We start from the raw sequence: 22,244 nt of genomic DNA on the forward strand, positions 1-22,244 counted from the left end.
AAAACCTAGTAGTCATTTTAATGTAATATGTAAGCTTTGTGTACGAATAATATAGAGAATACAATTTTAATGGCATAAATATTATTTACATGACTCGGTAAATCATGCTTTTTTTTGTATTTGCGTGCCTAATGTCATTACTTATAGGCATATCTTTTTTTTATGTCACAGTCGGCAATGGAGCTGGTGGAACGCTTGATGGTAAGCGCTACCACCGCCCATGAATATGTAGAGAGTCAGTACCTGGATGACAGAGCTTTGCTCGGTTGAACTTCGTGAAGTTAGATTGTTTATAAGCGTATTTTTCCAAGATCGTTTAGGCATTTTTAAGTGAACACATGAATTAAGAAGACACAAAACAATATAAACAATTAGTCTAACCTCAAAGCAAACACTCATTGACTTCGTTACTTAACAACGCCATCTGCTGGAACTTTAATTATTCGCCAAAAAATAGTATTAGTATTATTATTCGCCAATAGATGTCAGGAAGAGTCGCTAAGTTTAAGTCGATAAAACACGAATATGACATTTTCTAAAAAAGAATCCTTCCTTAAAATATATAATCCGATATTAACAGTTTTGTTAATATCGCATTATATGTAGAAATTAACAACCAAGTATAATAATTAAAAAAGTAATAAATAAGGGTTAATACTAAGCCACAAGTAATGAGCTTTAACTTCGACCAGCATTATAACATAAGAAAAATATGTCAGCTAGTTGTTTACCTATACTGGATAGAAAATTTCGAAAGATTTTCCTGGCTGCAGATAGAAATGCATATCCTATTGATTATTTATTAGCAAACATTGACAACAGGTTAAACGATAATTAATATTTTATTAAGGTTTAGGGAGTTAGAATAATTAGTTATAGGCTAAGAGCCGACGGGAGATCGACATGACCCCATCTGAATTGATAAGGGCTACATTAAAGTTGTATTTCTTATTAATGAACACGCCTATGATATCTATCCCATCGAAATGTGTCCATAGCTAATTTCAATTACCTAATTCAATTTAATAATTTCTTTCCATGAATTATTTATGTCTCTCTTGAGAGTGATATCCAAACAAATGAAGTCTCAATAGATCATTTTTAACATAGACACATAGCCTCGGTAGTCATGTCTACGAACCAGATACAATGTTGATAACTACTTCACACAGTGGTGGCTCAGTGGGGAGGACCTCTGACTTAAAACGATAAGTCGGGTTCGAGACCAGGCGAGCGGGCAGGCAAATAACTTGATGATTTTTCAATTTATCTGCACATATGGATAACATCACCACTGCTCGAAACGGTGAAGAAAAACATCGTGAGGAAACCGGCATGTCTAAAATAAAAAATTCGACGACGACATGTGACATCTGCTAACCCGCACTTGGTCAGCATGGTGGATTATGGCCTAAGCCCTATATAAATCTAAACCTAAACCTAAACCCTTAACCCTATAGGAGGCCTGTGTCCCAGCAGTGGGGGCATATATGGGCTGATGATGAAACTGCTTCACTCGCAAATTGCCACATATTTATGTATACACAATAGTAGTCATTCAACATGTAATTCAATGCAAAGATTGAGATTTATTTAATTTTTACTTATCTTCTACATGAGACTCTGACTCTTAGGCCAAGATCTATTGTAATTTTTGAAGAAAAAAAAAATGTTCCTTTTGATTATTAATAGCAATTTATTAAACTTTATTTGACAAAGTGATTAGGCGAATCAATTTTATGCATCTCTTACAAAACAATGTTGTTGACCGATGCATTTACCTACATACATTTGCTTAAGAACTCCATCGAAAGCATTCACTCTACCTACGTAGCTACTCGTACTACCTGGAATTGGGTTCTCTGTACATGACATAGGAATATGATTCTACTCAACGCGATCGAGAAGCTTATTAATATCATATAACTTTAGCGTTTTTAAATTATTGTCAACGTCGTACTGGAAGAATATCAAGCATTGTTTCGCTCACAACAAAGTTCCCGCAGCAAGCGAGCCCGTAATTACAAAGTTCATAAATCAACATCTTTAGTGTCGTACGCGAGATTACGTCCATGCTTTCAGGTTACGAGTATATTGCAGTAGGTACACGATAAACTGAATAATAATACGGCTCGCCGGCCACAAAAAATAAAATGATATTGTCGTGAGCGCGCCCCGCCCCGCCCCGCGCCGCCCACCGCCGCCCTCGCCCTCCCGCGCCCTCCCGCGCCCTCCCGCGCCTTCCCGCGCCGCTCCAATGGCCGCGCAACCGCCTCCACTGTTTTGTAATACACGACAACATTCAATCATATCAGAATGTCCACGTTGAGTTACGCAATAAAGCCGTGCCTCATTTAATTACATGTTATCGCACGTTTTATTTTAACAAATTAAATTGAATCACAATTACACATTATGCAAATTGGCGAGCTATGCGCGGGATCTGACAGTGGCCAAGTTCGGCTGCAATCGACGACAATCATTGAACTTAATGCGTTCGTGTCGCGTTCGTGTCGCGAATCAATTTTGAAACTTTGAGAGCTCACGGGCAGGCCAACACAAGAGTGAAAGTTTATTTGTACGTTATTAAATTGATATCAATCAAAAAAGGGTCTGTAGTCGTACGTACATTCGATCTCCGTCCTTGGTCTATTACCTAAATGTGTCCCCGGGTCGTGATTCAACTTTTCCATTTTTTTTAATAATCATTAAACATATAGCTTAAACGAAAATTGGTTACCAAGAAATTGTGAGAAAGACAGGCAGAGTTTTATAATAAAATTACATTAAATATATACGTGGGGTTATATATATCGCTGTAGTCTCTATACTAATAGAGGAATCGTTTGCTATTAAAATGTCTTAACACCTACTAATTATTCATCTTTACACGAATCGAGACTATGCCTAAGCACACGCGAAGAATATAAAATCTACAGGCACACAATGTTGATTCAATTAAATTCCCTAAAATATTTTTAAATATAAATTTTTTCATAGCAACAATTAAAACTACGGTTGAATTAAAAATATTACTTTAATATTCTATTAATAAAAAGTAAATATACACACGTGTAATCGTTACAATAGAATCTTTTCACACTATCATATAAAGTAAAAAAACGTAGTTTTTACGGGTACTATATAACTAAAAAAATCACGATTTAATAATAGAAGAAACATAATTGTCTCACTATGCTCATATAGGTATGTATGGAAATTATTTAATCGTTATCAGGATAGCCACCGATTCCCTATTAAGACTACTAAGTTTGTCTAAATCTGTCCGTTTAAAGTGGGTCCAAATCAAATCTTTATCAGTTAATTACATACATTTGCTATACAGGTGCAGCTAATATGGCGTGTAAAATAATTACTTCTGTGTTTATGATTTTAAGTAGATACTTGTAATACTAGTAAGTAGATATTAGTTATTTTTGAGGTCTAAAGATAAACTCGTCCAGCACGCTATAGCGTCACCGCTAAGCTTCTGACGGGTTGAAATTTGAATCTGTCGAAATTCATAAATCCGAAATTCTGAAATAGTTAAATAACTGCAATATACCATTCAGTTACCTACCGCATCTATAAATACCCATCTCATCATCATAATGAATGATGTTCATTTTAATCTCATCCGCGAAATGCGTTCTCCCTAGGTAGAATTAGTTGTAACAAAGTCTATGTTATGAATAATTCTCTCGAAAAAGGAGCTTCAACTGTAACATAATTACAAAACATATAAGTAATGTTGATGTTGATTTTATGCTTTACTATCCCATCTAATATGAAGTAGGTCATTCACAAAATAAAGAATCTTGTTTTGAATGTGGTTTTCAGGATTTTTAGTAAAAATCAAATCAGTCTTTCAATAATAAATAGTATGTGATTTGCAGCCAAGAATTTGAAATGAACCTGATATCATTTATGATATCATATATCGGAGTAACTATTAGATTTTTTTCCTAATAGCAAGTTTATGAACCCTAGCAATCTACTTGAAATTATTAACAAAAGCTCCTCTAGGTATAAATTGTTAAATGTTTAAATTTCTACATGTTTTAAATTGAACGACCTGATTCCCGCAGCCAATTGAAGTGTAAGTGTGTTTGGGCAACACGTATTTGCTTTTTCCGATGAGTACGGACAATAAATATAAAATTATTCGGCCGCGCCGCCCGCCGCCGCCGCCGCCGCCGCGGCCTGCGACAACTCCGGAGTTTCATAAATGTCGCTCGAGGCGCCATAAAAAGCACGATTAATACCAAACTGGCCGACGCTACATTAAAAATGTGCTTTATAATCAAATCTTATTTTGCTTTTTGTTTAAATTATAAAAATTAGCTGTAAAGTGAACTCTACCAGTTCAGTTGAGTGCGATGTTTACGCGTTCTACAGAGACATATTTTGATTGTTGCCTTTTAATTTCAAAAATCGGTGTCCAATGTCCGTCAACATACGCCTTAGCCGTGAAAACTTTAGAGAGTTTTATTTGATACATTTTCTTACGAAATACATGAGCTGCGACAACGACACGACCAGTTTTAATGTCAGATGCTTATATGGATGAATGTAAATTTATTAATCCATTAATGCAATAAAATGTAATAAGTAGTGTTTTGTTTATTCATTGCAATATTTAAAATTTTCGTTAAAAAATCCCACTCATTAAGTAGTTTTGCAACGGTCTCAGCACTTATGGGCCCTGCCAGCACAGCTAACATGTGGCTTGCAGATAAACACATAAAGGTGAGCGCATCGCCTCGCGCGAACAAAGTTGCGGACTGCGGCTAACGATCAAGATTGTCTCAGTAACTAGTTGTCAATCGGATATCGAATGAATATTCAAACGCATCGAAAACATTGAAGGGCTTGTACGTTCGCTACATAATTACTAGCCGTTAGCGGCCTGGACTCGTCCTCAGCCGATATTCATTAATGTAAACAGCACACCACGACCATATAGATTGTGCTGAATACAGTAATTATGCGGTTGTATAATTTCAAAATTAAATAAACTTTTTTGAATTATGTTTAGATTTAAAACTTAATTTTAATTTTTCATATTTCATTTGAACTTATTTATTACATTACACAGGTTATTACCCAGTTTATTGGCGGTGTTGGTTGATTACCATCAGACGACCCACCAGCTTTGCCAACTATTACACAAAAGGATGTCTTCATTTATAAAAATAAATTGAATTAAGCCTTAATAATACTAAAATAATACTTAAATTGAAACCGTGTCATTGCGCTCGTATTAAAATGAGGAACAGAAAATATGTCTTTACTGTTTTACAGTTTTGGAGTACAGTCGAATAATTTCGATGCCTTTGCTCGGTGTTCTAAAAAAGTACTTAAGCATAATAACTTGTTAATGATATTTAAACGAGATCATTTCCATAAACATTAATTTTTCTCGAAGCTTTCTAAAAGCCACGAAAGGTCCGGCGGCCGCTGCCTCCGCGGAACCTGAGCCCGAACCTAAATCGATCGTCGCTTGAGAGATTAGCTCGATCGGATTATGAGGGTAATTAAAGTCGGATATTGTCCGGGACACTTTCCCATGGCCGGTGTTATCGCGTGGCGCCGGCATTAGTGTCCCGCGCCCCGCGCCCCCGCGCCCTCGGCCGGCGCCACCGCTCTTAAGACGACAAGGGTCACTGTTTTTTTTTTTTAGTGTCGAAGGTAATTAATTAGAGCTCCGAGAGACCGATATGTTTTGCGAGCTCTTAGAACTTTCACTGGGAAGGAATTAAGTCATTGTGATATAATGTTGAATTGAGAGTCTACCTCTGTTTGACAACGTAACCGTAAAATATAACAGTTCAAATGTGTGTTCCTTTTTCTTATATTGATAATCAAGATCATTGATGGATCATTTCACACGTAAGTGACCCTGAGAAAGCGGTTATTTCAACGTTTTGAAAGAGTTATGTAATAACGTTAAGAATGTTGCATCGTACCTATCCTATAAACATAACATTATCTAGGGAAGGATCACGTCTTCGGACGTGTCAAAATTATAATGCGTCCAAAAACAGGAAAGTGTCGGCCCTTCACATAATTGAAACAAAAAGTTGAGGCGATACCGCGGGTCGTTAGTTCCAACCTAGCTACCAGCCATTAATAATTTTAGTATTATAAGGTGACCCGTTCCACTCCCACCTGCCCAGCGAGCGACGGGCGAGAGCGAGACGGCAGCTTTTGTTTGTTGGCTATTAATAACACGGGAACAAGATCCACGGAATGGATTAACACATTAGAGGTCCGATGTCGCCGGTATAAAAGCATTCCCGGTGTATGTCGCTGGAAAAAATTCGGTGACAGGCTCTCAGGCGGCCGCAATTAGTAGATGTTGGGCGAGCGCCGCTTTTTAGCCGAACATCTGAATACATTAGCCTCCTCGACGCCGCTCGGCCGCGCGGCCGCTTTGCGCGCGCCGACGCCGCCCTTGGGACGCGATTTATGCTTCCAGTCACTTACTACATCCCAATTTACATACGTGATACTTCTGTTCGCGTGGGTTATGGTACATAAAACAACTAGACCATACGCTTACATGCGATTTAAACGGAATGTTCACCTTTAGTCATTTTATTTTATCAGAGGTCCATAACTATTTCGTATGCAAATTAATATGAATAAAACCTAAAAATGTAAATTGCAAGAAGTAGTAGCAATGATCTCCAAAGATCTTTCAAAGTTGCTTTTGCTTTTTTTTTATATTTTAACTTCCATCGAATCATTTACAAGGTTTTGCTTGAATAAGAAAAAGGTTAATAAATCATTGATAGATAGAATGTGCGTTATCGCGAAAGCAATCGCGCGAAAGCCTCCGCCCGTCACGTCGGCTATCTGGACAATCTAGCGTATCATATAGGTTCATTAAATTCATATTGTAGCTAAGTGTCGGTAAGTGGCCGGTCTCATAGCTGGTCGAATCCATTCGAGGATCGATTTAATTGTGGCTGCGGCGAGGCGCGCGAGGCGAGGGGCGAGGGGGCCGCAGGGCGCGGAGGGCGTAGGGGGCGCGGGGCGCGGGGCGCGGGGCGCGGGGAGAGTCGGCGGAACACGGAAAGGCTTTCGAGGCGGCGCTTCTGAAGCGCGCGCCGATCGAGCTAGGCCCGTTACACACTGTCGCACTAGATTTGGTTTTGGTTTACACATTTGTTTTCCGTTAAAATGCCGGTCGCGATACAAACAGACATAATCTATGCATACAGAAAAATTATATGTAAGCAATTAGGGCAAAAGCCGCTAGCATAAAAGTGAAACCCCCTTTAGAGTGTGCTTTAGCGACATATTATATAATATTGCCTACAGAAGTAAAAATAAGTAAGTACTTACCTCTTTCATAAGTATTGTCTTATTAAAAGTCCTTATCCTTATCTTTAAAATTCTATTACAATCTATTAGGCAATGAAAGGACTTGTATTACCAGGAATTTCAAGTTTAAACATATTAATTAAAATTAATGCAAATTAATTGGTATTAAGTTAATATAAGTAACATTTTATTCTACTAATTTTTATTCGGGATACTATAATTGTAATCCATATTAAGATTTAACATAACGTTGTCTGTTCCATTCAATGTTTGATTTCGATTTAGGTCCCTAAAATGACTAATGTCATTTTAGGGACCTAAATAGGGGTAATCCCCTATCACAAACTTTCCATCTGTTTATCTACTTTGTATATAAAAATATCTGAACTGTTACATATCTGAATCCGTTCACTAGTTCAGTGTTACACATAGAAAAGTAGACAGACTTTACCATTATATAATTATAGGTAGTTTGCATTGGCGCAGCACTGAAACAATTACTATCTATCTATCCCTACAAAATACGGAATTTGTTAGAAGCAAAATGTTGTCATTGCGCTATGCACGATACTTACCTCATACGAAACTAAACGTCACTTAACCATAACGCATCAAACACGCCGAGTATTTACGGCCATCGCCAAACATTAAGTGTCAATAAAGTTGCCCAGTAAGTATAGAAGCGGCGCCAGCAGCGAGAGCCGCTCGGGTCGGGCTACGGATTCTGCGAGCCATTATCACTCTAACATAATGACGGTTTAGAATTTTTGGCACATCCGAGCACATTTTGGACGTTACCCAGAAGTGGATTGTCGTGTAGGGCGCATTCATTTGAATAACTCGGCCAGCTCATAAATGAAACGCAATTTATAAAGAACTTTTATAAATATTTATGCCGCTTACTGGACTCGAAACGAAAATTAACAGAAAGTTAAAAGTTACATTATAGTGTTAGTTTCTTTGAACACTGCTGTTTCAACGGTATTCTATTGAATTTTAATTTTAATTTTTTTTTGTTCCCATACTCTTAAAAGTTTCGTGCAGGCTACATCTTGAATATATTGTAAGGAAGAAATTCAAATATGAATATATTATAATTCGGTGCCAGTCGAATGTTTTAAGCAGGTACGTACCTGCTCGTAAGTAGATAAGAACTACCTATTTAATTGCTATTAAATTTTCCAATCAACTGAAAATCTTCTTCTATTAACATTGTGTAACTGAACTTTGCTTATTATAGTGACTGTATTTTTTGTGTCAAAGTGGGCAACTGAGCTGATGGTTCGCCTGATGGTGAGCGATCACCACCGCCCATGAAGCAGTGCCTCTGCGAAAGCGCCACCCGCTTTTCAGGGGAAAGGGAAGGATTGATGACTGGAAAGAGAGTATAGACTGGAAAGGGTCAGGGAAAGGAAAAGGAAAAGGAAATTTTTCTCATGTTTCATATCCGCTTACTGCTATGGTCAGATGTACTGTTCAAATAAATATAATATAAAAAATTGTATCATAACTAAACCTAGCACTGAAGACCTATTTCCTACTTGGCTTGTCTGAACCAACTTGAAAAAAAGATAAGTGGCTACCCACTTTTTACACGTTTATAATTATTTTAATTACATTATTTTTATTTTTGTAGATAATTAATTTTATTGACTAGAGTACTAGTAGGCCTATTCCGAAGGTTTGTTGTGTTTCTTTTATATTTAATATTAGCTTTAGACCCGAGACTTCGCTCGTGTGGGCCACAAATTATTATTTGCGTGAGGTATTCAATCCTGGTCAATTGAATAGGAAATAGATGTTGCCTCAAGGGTACCCTGAAGTGTTATTCATGTAATTGATGATATGTTCATTTCTGTAATAATGTATTTTTTTGTATATTAAATCGTATTTTAATTTTGTATGTAATCGTTACAATCACCGATAGAAATATATTTTTAATTATTTTACAGCTCGAGATATATTAACGTGGCATAAATTTTTATGCAAAATGCATAGTACAGCGATTAAAAGTTTTTGTATATCTCATATGATAATCTATAAAATATATGATAAAACTTACGTTACGCTATATACCCATCTTAAGGGTTTTCACCCAAACTAAACAACCCTCGTACCGGAATGGTGGTAAGCGTTTATATTTTCATGATATCATGAATAATTTGACCAATTTTCAGCGGAATGGGAATTTTTGTAACTTTCCTACCTTGTTTGGACAGTAATTGATATCATTTAGCTCACAACTGTTGAATTAAACATGAAATAATTACATATATATTGTAAAAGCACAGAATAAGCAAGTGTGAGTGCGGACGCAGGTTTAGCCGAGGTGCTCGATGGCTCGCGGCTGTCTTCCATTTAATGAACCATATTCGCTTTTCATGTTCAATGTATGATTTAAATCCCTTTGTTTATGAGATAAGTCATGTTCGTTAAACGGTTCACACAGGCGTACAAGAGATTATGTTCTACTAAAAATAATTTTATATATAATAAAACTTTTCTATAAAAAAATTCCAACGTTCACACCATCTCAAAGTAGATAGCAAAGAGTCATGATCATATACGTACTGTAATTTTTATCATAAAATCGAAATCTGTGTTATTCAATGTCATTTTCAAAATAATGGCAGCATTTCGACTTTCAGTTATATTATATAAAGAGCTGATAATCAATTATTATGCTTCTATTAAGAACACGACATATGAACGACTATGACCTCGAGAAATAACGGTGAGTTCCTTAATGTTGTAATTAGCATCAGCTGACCCTTGGCTAACTACGGAACTACGAGGCATGCCTTCCGCTCGCCGCGCCCGCGCCGCGCGCACCGGCCGCACTGCGAGGTGCGAACGCGCATATAATGTGGACTACTTTATTATTTTATAGCATTGCTTAATTGTGCTTTATGTTATTGTTCAAATGATCAAGTGGTGTTTATTTTCAAAAGGTTTTTAAATAATAGGGCTTTTAAAGGTTGAACAGCTAGTCGTCGTCCGAGACGATTAATAAATTCATTGTAAAGTGTAAGTTTATCAATTATTGTTTAATAAAAGCCTAACTATAAAATGTTATGTTAACTGACTAAGAAAACCAACCTATTAGCTCAAATCTTCTCAATTCAAAATGAAGATATTGCCAAATTAGTTTTCATGTGTTAGGCAGACCATGGAATGTGTTGGATCAGAGAATTCTAAGCTAATTCGGAAGTATACCTATCTACCATCGAGAGGCGTGTTGTATTAATAAAGTAGTGTTAATAATAATCGTAACGTAGTCGCGTGGTGGATCTGATAAGCACTGCGCAGGCGCAGCTCGCCTCACAAGTAAAGCCTTCGCTTACCCCGCATTAGCTCCGCAATTGTGCAACATTTGATGCTCACAATCCCTTCATATGTGTGATCTGTGATGTGAGCTGTTCTGTCGTTTGAAACGATCATCCTTTAGCAATGATTATTTATAGAGATCGTTTAATACATTATAGTAGATAGGTTATCGAGTTAAATAAAATTGTTTATGCAATGGAACATGTGACAAAATTTATCCGACCTAGAACCAAGTATTCTATAAAACTTGTTATCTAGCTAACGGCAACTTATCTCAGGACTCACCATTATCAAAAAAAATGGAAAAGAAGTTTTAAGTGTTATTACATCACTCGTTGCCATGAAGCGATAGATATAGAAGCCTATCAATGGTATATTCGTATCAACATTCGATGGAAGAACACGGACTCGAACCTGAAAGGAATTTCATGACATACTTCTACTTAGTTTCGAGACGATCATTCCACTGCTGACATTATACCAAATACCAAAAGTCATAACGATTTAAAAGGTTAGACTAATACAAGTCAAGATTCTGACACAACACAAGTCGGCGTGTCTGCGAGTAGCGTTAACCAGCAATTAATCACAAACCGGATTTGTTTAGTCGTTTGTTTTGCAACGTAAGTTGACGGAAGAGTCCATTTAATTAGTGCTCAAAACAAGCCTCGAGCGGGGCGACAGCGACGGAGCAGTCGCATTTTAGTCAACAACGTGAGAAAGGGAATCGCTCATAACAGATATACACAGTGGACATACTTTCTAAATACATACCGCAATTTCACAATCCGGTCACATTGATTCGAATCAAAAATATAATTCTTATAATAATTATTCATTAACATATCCAACATTCATGCTAAATATAAATTATTGTATACATTTAAATATATACATATTCGGACAGTACGTTTTTATAGAGTTGTGTCTGTTTAATAAAATATTTTTTAAATACTTATTGTTACACAATCTTAAAAAGAATTGCGTTATAAATGATAATGTACTGAGCGTATTCCTAATATACATATTAATGTTACCTTATCCAAAAAATAGTTCAGCGTCCTTTAATAAACATAGCATTCAATGTTATAGCGTGCTGACGTCACACCCATAGTGACGTATGATGTTATTGATATTGGGGAATGGGGCAAGTCGAATGTCGAATAACATGCAGCTACGGTTGTGGGCCGTCCGTTGTGACGTCACCGGGCAGGCACATCATTAGGCGCCGGCACGAGCCAACTTGCGCAAACCGACGCAAAAAAATCCATTGTACGGCTTATTGAGCTATCGCTGACAGGCCCCGACTAATTGTTCGCCCGAGCGAGACGGACACACGGGATATCACGCAAACGAGAGGGACAGACAGAGCTCTAATCCCTATAAATAACTCTACCCCTAATGTGCAGGCGCCATGAGTTTTTTCTGAAGTGCGATTAACTCACTCGACGTCCGTCAGGTAAACAAACAAATACATTTTTGTTAATAGTTGTGGTGCAAAATTTCACGTTGTTTTTTTCGTCCGTTTGTTACGCAAGTTTGCACTTAACTCTCTTTTTAAATTTATTATTAGCTTTTTCTCACTGCACGAGGAAGTTTTTATTTTTAAGACATAACATTGTACAGAGACTATCTAATAATATAGCCTATTTGCCTAGTTTTAAATCTATTTTTTAATTATTAATAGTCTATTTAACATTTTGTTACTGTCGCAATTATTGAACTAGGCTTCGTTATCACGTACACTGTGACAATTAAGAAAGATAACAGTATGTCTAAATGGCTTCTTCGTTATAATTATACACATTTTATCAGGTAAAAGGATATTCACCGGGGTGCGATATTTTGTTTATTTAGTTCATATTATAATATTTGTGCAATAATTTTGTCATTTCAAATTGTTTCATTGTTCCGACGCATTCATGGAATACTGTCTTACAGAAATGATATTGCATCCATACGTAAATTTCTTCAAAAGAGACAGAGTATTTTGATGACTCTATGTTATGACGATTCAAAAGTGTGCCTAAAAAGTCTTATTGAATAAATAAATGTTTGAGTTTCCGTTGAAGCGTAACTCAGAATGGTATGACTTTTTTATTAGCGTATATACTAAGAGCTTTTATTGTTTTTATAGTATATGTCAAGTATCAAGGGTGCACAGTCGCGCTGCAGTCGCCAAGTGTCGCCAAGTGCGAGGGCGACGGTGTGTCCCCGATGAATATTTTTTGTGGCACTCTAGTGTCGGTGTGGATGACAAAAACCGATATTAATGTGTTCGTATCTGTTACAAGGTGCTCTTTGTTCTAATGTTATTAGTGCATTAGCACTATTATAGGGAACTTAATTAAAAGTATACACTTTACATATACATGTTTTTTTAAGGTTATTTATTGTATAGAGGCTAAATAATTAATATTATGTAATATCAAAGTATTCATTAATAATACTGTGCTATTAATTACTAAACGGATAATATATTATTAAAAAACGTCGGGTCAAGTCTGAATCAAAGAGCGCGTACGAGCGGCGCCCGCGCTTATCTCGAGATAGTATCAAATCTGCCAAAGATCCTCTCTGATAACAATTTTTATGTCTTTCCGGTCAGTTCTCACATTCTTTTATACCTTGAATGAGACATTTTACTATATACTTACAAGTAATTTTGTGTAGGTTCTTTCTTATTTTATATTGTATTTTTTATACTTTTTAAAATAAATTACAAGTATTTCATGGTCAATTTAGCAGACTAAATGTCAACTCGTGGACAAATAAGTTCAATGAGACATTTCAATCTGCCTTTCACTACAAATGCCGCATGCAGCCGATACACCTCATAATAATGATTATTCTAATAGTTTGAATAGGAAACATTTGTGTTTTTGTTTTATGTATGTTTTTTTTTTCACGTTTTTACAGAAACCTGCTTGCCTGACTGCAAAAATTGTTTCGTTGGATATGTAGGTTCGTGATCTCGAAGTAATACAGGCTATATGTGTACCACGGGTGAAGCATGGACGGTAAATTGTATATGATTCGGCGGTTTAACAACTAACGAGAATTTCACATAGTGTAATTTGAATTAATCATAGTTTATAAGATATAATTGCTGATTAGGTTCTGTTCTATTAATGAAAAAATATCAACTGTTTCCATAGCCATCGATTTCCGCTATCATCACATATCTTGTAAGTGAGAGTTCGTTTCTATTTTTAACTATAAAGGATATCCTATTCTCTCTGTTCTCGTTATAAAATTATTTCTTTTTATTACTATCGAATATGCGGACGTTACGGTCGTTGACCATTTAATAAAGACAATAATATTTTATGATATAGTATATAGAACACCGCCCATGAACATTTGTAGAGGCGTAAAGTCGATTACAGACCTTACGCCACTACAAATGGATTGCCGACTTTAAATTGGGAAGGGATTGAGAAAGGATTGGCGAGAGGAATGAAGGAAAGGACTGGAAAGGAAAAGGATATGGGCCTCCGGCTCCCCCACTCACCGAACGAAACACAGCAGAATGCTATTGTACCGAGAGACTTATAAGTGGGACAAGTTTGTGGCTTACAAAGCTTAAAATCAATAGCAATTATAATTAAAGTATAAGGAGCAATAATTCACGACAGAGCTAATGTAATCTGAACCTGTTTTTGAAGCTGTGCTACCTTTGTAAAATTTGTTAGTTCTTCTAGAAATTATTTTAACATTAATTTACGCACCGGTAAAAGTAAAATAAAACCTGTATCAAAAAATCATGTCACGTACACTTATTCGAAACAAAAGATATAGATAACAACTTAAAAAAAATTATACATGTGTATATTTATATATTTGTTTTTTCCCTTCTTTTAGATTTTTTATCTTAATAAAGAAGCATAGCAAGAGCAAGATATGGCAAGAGAGCCAAAGCCTCTCAACAAAATTGTTTAGAAATGATTAAGGTGAAAGGAAGATTTACTTTATTTTTTTAACAACAATTCTTAAATCTACCATGTGGGTAGATCCGTGAAACGCTATTTTCCTTTTAAATTTTGGGCACTCGTCCAATCTTAGAGGAATCCACACGTCTCAATTTTGCGCAAACATCCGGTAAACGGTGTGATCGAAGTATTTCATGAAACTTGGCGACATCGGCGATAACATCGCGGATCGGGTGCGAGCGGACCCGGATTAGCGCCGCCCGCCGCATTCCCCCCCGACGCGTCACGTTGCGTGCTCATGCTAAGAGATTTGTAATGTTATCCTTATACAAGTAAAAAACTGTACGTTGCCGTTAAAATGTAGATGTCTACAGTTCAATAATCGATAAACAAATATATCTGAATATGTATAATTGTAAATTGCTTCAACGTAAACTTATAAAATTAGCAAAACACCGAACAATTTACAACTGATTCCTTTACATCTAAAGACTGACAAGTGACAATATAGGAGAGGAAGTGAGTTCCGGTCGCCGGCGTCGCTTCTCTCACCCCACACTGATTTATATCGCATTCTTAGACGACCTGCACAAAAAACTGCAAATCGTTTATTAACGCGATAAGGGGTGGAGTGGAATGGGCTTTTTGTGGACGTTATAAATTAACTGGATCTCTGCTTGACAGGCAAAGGATAGCTGTCGTCTGAAAGGTAACTTACTTAACAATAAAAAATCACATAAGCTAAATGCTCTATGAGTGATATATGGTTCTATCAAGAAAATTACGCAAACGTTTGATTACAGTACTGTCCTTAGATAAGAATCTATTTGGTCCATCATTGCGCATGCTTAATATTAAATAAAAAATGAAAATGAAAACAGAATTATCTCTCACTCGGTCGTCATTACGCTAGTTTGCTATTAGTTTTTTATCGCTTCACATAAAAAGTATTTAACATTTTACTGATGCTCTGTATATCTGTAATTGCAAACATTTTTAATCAACGTTTCATAAAATTATTCGAATTTATAAAACGTCGCTTTTGTAAACAAGACGTGAAATAAAATACGTCTGTAATGTATATTAGGTTCAATTATATATATATTTATAAATATATGCAAACCATTGGCTATGGCATTGTACATTGATACAAGACTTTATATAGTTGCGAAATTTAGTAACTGACATCAAGATTTACGATTGATTGTGCAAGTTTTTTGAAATTAAAACAAAAGCAGTGCGTATCGCGCGTCAGCGGCAGGTAGTGGCGAGCGTCGCCCGGCTCTGCGACATGTTTATAGGGCCCATAAACTTGCGCCGGCTCCCGACCGACCTCCTACAAGCCTCTACACTTGTTACGAGCTGGTACCACGGGGGAGGGACACTATACTTGTTGTGAGCGACTGACGATTGTGGATCCAATTTACTGATATGCGAGTGTTATTGCTCAGTTTTTGGCTGATGGTTAGTCGTTTTGATCCTATGCGCCTCATATCAAAGTTTAGGGGTTTTTCATACAAACTAGCGAATGATGGAATTGGCTTCTTACCGCCAAACCTATGTTAAGAATTTGTGTATTTTGTATAGCTAAATATTTTGACAATGGTTTTTTTGTACACAGCAAAGTAAAAGTGCGTTGATACATACATTTAGAAATGTAATGTACATACTAAAAAATCTTTCATTGGCAATAATGTCAATAATCCTAAAAAATTAAAAATTAAATATACCTTACATGCAATGAAATGTAACGCCACCTTCGATAAAATAAAAGGTCCGTTTGGTTTCATGAACCAAATACTTATATGCCTAATTACCTTTAAAAACAAAAATCTCATTCTCAAGGCTCAAGGTTTAATAAGAACACGAGGCATCAATAGTTGTGTCATTAATACTTTATTCATCACCCCTTAGCATGCCTTTCCACATTAATTTCTTACATAGCTTTTGTGTGTAAATGAATACGCATGCAAGCATTGTCACACGAAGCCAATTTTGTTCGACCAACCGTCGATCGATGTTATTCCTACATGCCGAATGAAGATTTTCCAAAGCCTACCCACATAGTTTTTCATATAATGATTAAGTCAAACCTCCCCCATTAACCACGTGATGGACTGAGCTACCATCTATGAGCAATGTGTTGTGAGTAAGCGAGCTGCTATGCGCGGCATGCGAAGCGACCGCAGCCTGGCGCCGAGCCTACCTGCCGCCCTGAACAATACCTGCATTACTGCACTCAAGGGAATGCACTTTAAGGCCTCTATTGGCTAAATATACTAGTTAATAAAACATCATATTACTGAGATTATCGGCCTTCGCTGAGAAACAAATCACTTATTATGAAATGCCTACTGCAACCTCTTTCGGTTTTCTACACGCTCATTTGTAAAGTGTTTATCGTTTAATTTTTTATTTTTTTCGATTTACCATCAGACGTACATCTTAAATATAAAACAATTTAAGAGTGAGATAACAATAGCATGCGTAGCAAGATGTAGATCCAACTACAGGCAAATATAACATGCGTTTCTGAGTCAATTTAAATTATCATACTTGTTTTTCTAATTAATAACTAAACAGTGTTTTAGTATAAAATTTTAACTATATATTTTAAACGTATTATATCTAAAAAAAACATATGATAAAAATAAAATATTTCACGAAATTTATCATTGAACAGATCGTCGATGTTTCTAATTTTTAAATATCATTCAAGTTGATGTTTTTAATGTTAAAAATTTTGGCGGTTCTTAATACATATATGTCGTCAGCGCGTGTGCGTGGTCACGCACACAGATGCGCACGCGCACACAGCGACGCGCATTACGCAATCTTTATCAATATCAGATCACGATAACGATCTGCCACTCCATTATTTATAAGTTGTACTATCAGATTAATCCATTACGCGGGTTGTATAATTCGCCTATAAATTTAATTAATTAGTATATTTTTCTAATTTTAAAAATCGGTTATGATGTGTCGATTTCCGTACCCCGTTCATTAGAATATGGCACTTATGGGTGCATTGAATAAGATTGCAATTTGATATTTCTTTATCGAAAAACGAGTCACTTAGTTTCCTGCGACACAATTAAAATATGCGCATAATATATCTATAATGTATTTGAAGAATGCCATTACGTGTCTCATATTGGGTCGTAAGATATCAATTTATTTACTATAAACCAATATATTACTGTACACCTGCTTTCTATTTGAAACCGACGTTCTCAAAACGTTGCAGCATTTCGGTCCCTAACGAATCTTTTTCTTTTTTTAGTTTTTAAAGTATGTGGAGGAAGACATATTACCATGTCACAGCCATATTAAAGATAACATAGCCATATTAAATAATAACTTTAAAAATAGGGTATATAATACTATACAATACTATATCTTTTTAAATAGGGTATTAACTTTTCGGTTGATAGAAGCACTTTAAATTGGAGGTAGAGCTATTAAACTTAAAACATTGTGAGGATCAAATAGGATGAAAAACCTGTTGCATGAAATATCATTCGCTAGGACTCTTAAGAACAAATTGAAAATTTTCAATGATTTGAGAATTTAGGGTTGGTTGAACTAAATAGCTTTATTTTAATTTGCTAAAGAGTCGGCTAAGGCTTTTTGGGGACGAGTTTTTTACATGTGAGGTGTCGTTGGGTGGGTCTATTTGAATGAAAGTGACATATATAGTGAATACTAATGATTCTGAAATAACTATTAACGTTATTTACTTATTCCATTAAGTGTATTTCAATTTTACCAGCAATCTTTAATTATTGAGCATTTGCAAAAAGCTTTTGAATGTTATTATGTAAAACAGGTGCCGTCTGTGTTGTGTGAATGTTACTTGTGTGCTTACCCATGATATTTGATGAAAATTACATAATTTTTTAATCTCACGGTAAATTTATTCCTATCTTAAAATCATATAAATATTTATACATAGTCAATATACCTTGCATTTAATGCAAATTCAACGATAAAATAAAAACAACACAGTTATTCAAAATGTGTATCCTTTAGTCTGATGCGTCTACTTCATTTAAATTCAATGTTGAACAAGAAAAAATTCTCAACACTCGAGTCTTGATTTTGACGATTTATATGAGCTATATATGAGAACTATTTGGAATTCATAGATAGATATAACTGACTTATTAGACATTAAGCTGTATTTTTTGGAACATAAATGTTACATTGCTTTAACAATTTATTTTATCTCACGATTAGTGTATACGATGTTTATTTTTTTCATAAGGAAGGTAACACTATTGACCTTTTATAGCTTTACTATAGTACCAAATACGAAGCTAAATTTATATGCTTGACTTAGGTATATATAAAGGTTTATCCATGTTGAAATAGGAATGGAATATTTTTGTGTCTATTTTTATTCTAAATAAAATAAGGAATGTGTGGTTAAAAAATATAGAACGTTACGAATTAGTATTGTATTTCATCATGATCATCACATTTTTATTAGTATCCATAATGTTAAGGGCTAATTAAAATTTTATTTATGAGTTCAATGCATACAGATTATATCTACTCTACCCAAATGTTAAATAGGCCTAAATACTTTGGGCTGCTGATCTGTCACTTTTATAAAATAATATTATTATTACAATATCATGGTCATTTGTTATAAATTCAAGTGTCTAACTACCACCGTTTATGAGATGACTGCCTGGTGACAGACAGACGGTTGGACAATGAAGTTCGTCTTTACATTTTGAAATAGGATTATTGACTGTTGCATCGAATGTAGAGTGCAAAATGTAGGAATTTCTTCTACAGCAGACTTTTATGCACCGCGACATTACCTTCAGCTAATTTATCTGGCGCCGTAACGTTTTTAAATGAGAAACGTTCAAAGAGCTTGACCTTTCCCTATCTCCAACTCTTTTTGTTGCATATATAATTGTATTAGCGCACTCGTGCTTATTATTGTATTCCATTTATCTGGGACGTGCGTTCGACACCGGCGCACACTCGCAGCTAATTGGGCGGAAAGTTTTACAAGCCGGTGCACATCTTAATTAAATTGTTTATATTTTTTTTCTGGTGCATTTATGTTAGCATATCGTGAATATGCTTTCAAACATCAATTAATTTATTATCCTACAATAAATACGTTGAGGTACCTCTATGAAAAGCTTAAATAAATATAAAACATTGATATTAAGCAGTTAATTACTTTAGTTACGGAGTGCAAGACTGAATTAGGTGTAAAACCCGTACCTGTGTACACCTAGTAGGTACGTAGGTAATTATGTTCTTTCAACACTGCTGTTTTTTGGTCACAGTTAAAGTTCAGGAATTAAATCTAAACTCAAATCAACTACTTCCATATGTAGAGTTTATAACAATATGTTGACAAGTATAGGTATGTTTTATGGCTAATATTTGTAAAATATTAAACGAACCAATTAAAAAACTAAATTTCCACACATTAGTGTACAAACTTATCAAATTTTACATTATATAGGTACAACTTCTTAATATGGATTTTTTATGTTAATAATGTATACTTCTGTATACCTGCTCTACTTTTAAGCGAATATGGAAAACGTACAAGGCGCCTTTCATGACGTTTAGAATTGCACAAAAATACAAACAAACAAAAACTTACATTAGAGGGCCCGATGCAACAACACAAAACAAATGTCACAGCACTAAGTGGCACTTCACACAAACAGACGCGTGTGCACTCCGAGAGGATCGCGAGCGGACTGGCGGCGCGGGCGGAGTGGAGGTGGGGCCGCGGCGGGCGGGCCCGCGCCGCCGCCGCCGATTGGCCGGGGGCGGGCCCGGGAAAACCGGCTTTTCCATAATTTAGAGTACCCGCGGTGGGCGGAGATTTACGAGAGGGCCCGCAGCCCTAATGGAGCATTGTTTATGGCGGCCGTCTCTAATTAATTGGTACTTGGCTTAAATCAATCGGGACGTTAATTGTGGCCGCTAATACGCGCTACGACGTAGCGCTACGATATCCTATCGATGCTCCGCTGCAGCGCGCTTATTGGCCTTAATAGCCAGTTGGGCCGCTTGTCGATTGTACGAAGTCCAATTTATTCTCCTATATTCAGTTCCCATTAACTGCTAACCAGTATTATATCGCACGTCAAACTACACACAGACGAGATCTCGATGGCTGACCCTTATCTGAGATTTTTAATAGAGCTCTTTTTAAGTCAATCGAGTTACTAATTGTAAAGTAGTCAAGGCACTTTGAAATACTGATTTAGTATTTTCCAACGCTTGATTTAGCCGAATATTTCATATTCATTTAGTAATTTAAGGCTTTTTGATGGATTTTCAAAGCGATTTTTTACTTTTATTACTTATGTCGATCATAACGCCTTGTCGTAGCCACGCGGAGTTCAAGATGTTACTTGTCTTGTGACTGATGTACAAAAATTATCGTTTTCGACCAACGTTCTCCTATTTGTCCGCAGTTGGTATGTTACGTAGGTTCCGGACGTTAGCAGCACTGGTAGTGTGGTGGTAGTGTAGTGGTGATAGTGGTTTCATGTCTTTTGGTATGTTTGACAGCCTCGCGGATATGCCTTGGAAGAAACAGATACCCCATACATTTACCGTGATGTCTATGCTTGATAATCGCAATGTATATAATATAATGAATAAATCGTACCCGTTAAAAACTACTTCAATTTCTTATTAATTATTATGTTTTTTTTTATAATTTTGTTCACAATGAATTAAGCAGCGTCAACACGTAAGTAGCCACCATAAAATATATAGAATTAATCGCATAGTTACTGAAGAGATGAAACGCGCAGGTGGTATTGTGTATCGATAAAAGTCGTCTACCTACTACACTCATCAACGTCGCTCTACCTTTCAAGATATCACCAAACCTGTGCCTGCCTACAATTTAGTTCATAATTAAAACAAACCACTCATACAAAACTAAGCAATAAATTCCATATAAATCCATCCCATAACAAGATTAATCGATGAATAAACCAATAATATGGTGTAAACAAACGCTCGAATGTGCGTCGACGATCAAATGATACGAGATGAAGCGATAAGATCCGTGTAGATGCGCCGATAGCGCGCTGGCTGGACCAATGGCGAGCGGCTCCCGGCGCTCTGCCTACCGCATACTAAATAAGAGGAATTCCTGACACGAATATGACGTGTAGCTAAATGTCGCAGTAGGTTAATATTGTAGCGACATTAATGTTAATGTGTAAATAAAATAAGATATGGTGCGATTAGCGAATAGAACTTGCCCAAAAAATAAGTAAGTTAGGTGATTATAAATTGCATTATATTATAAATTTTAGAACTTTGAGATAAAATAAGACCATTAAAAGTGTTATATAGCATGAAATTCCTACTCATTACCAACTGCATAGAAAAAGGTGGAGGCAGTCAGGGATAATTAAATAAAGCGTTATTATACAAATAGTATTTCTTAGCAAATTGTATGTTCAAGTATTACAAATGACGCTTTGTTTGTATACAAAATGTAATAGTCAGGGAAAATTAAAGAAACCGTTATTATGCTAATAGTATTTCTTAGCAAATTGTATGTTTAAATATTACAAATGACGCTTGTTTGTACACAAAATCCTTTTTTTATTCTTTATTTATTTACCCATCATTGTA

The 22,244-nt window shown here is 35.9% G+C and overlaps 1 protein-coding gene across 2 annotated transcripts in view; it reads right to left on the reverse strand.

The window, feature by feature from the left end:
* The window catches only part of LOC119830002 (GATA-binding factor A-like), a 43,154-nt gene extending 22,819 nt beyond the window's left edge, over nt 1-20,335 (reverse strand). For both annotated transcript variants that reach the window (XM_038352802.1, XM_038352801.1), the window contains exon 1: nt 20,236-20,335. The gene's annotated coding sequence lies outside the window, so the exon portion shown is untranslated. The remainder of the gene's footprint in view (nt 1-20,235) is intronic.
* Between the last annotated feature and the right edge of the window lie 1,909 nt (nt 20,336-22,244).

Source organism: Zerene cesonia, chromosome 11 (genome assembly GCF_012273895.1).
Source record: "Zerene cesonia ecotype Mississippi chromosome 11, Zerene_cesonia_1.1, whole genome shotgun sequence".
Classification (NCBI taxonomy): domain Eukaryota; kingdom Metazoa; phylum Arthropoda; class Insecta; order Lepidoptera; family Pieridae; genus Zerene; species Zerene cesonia.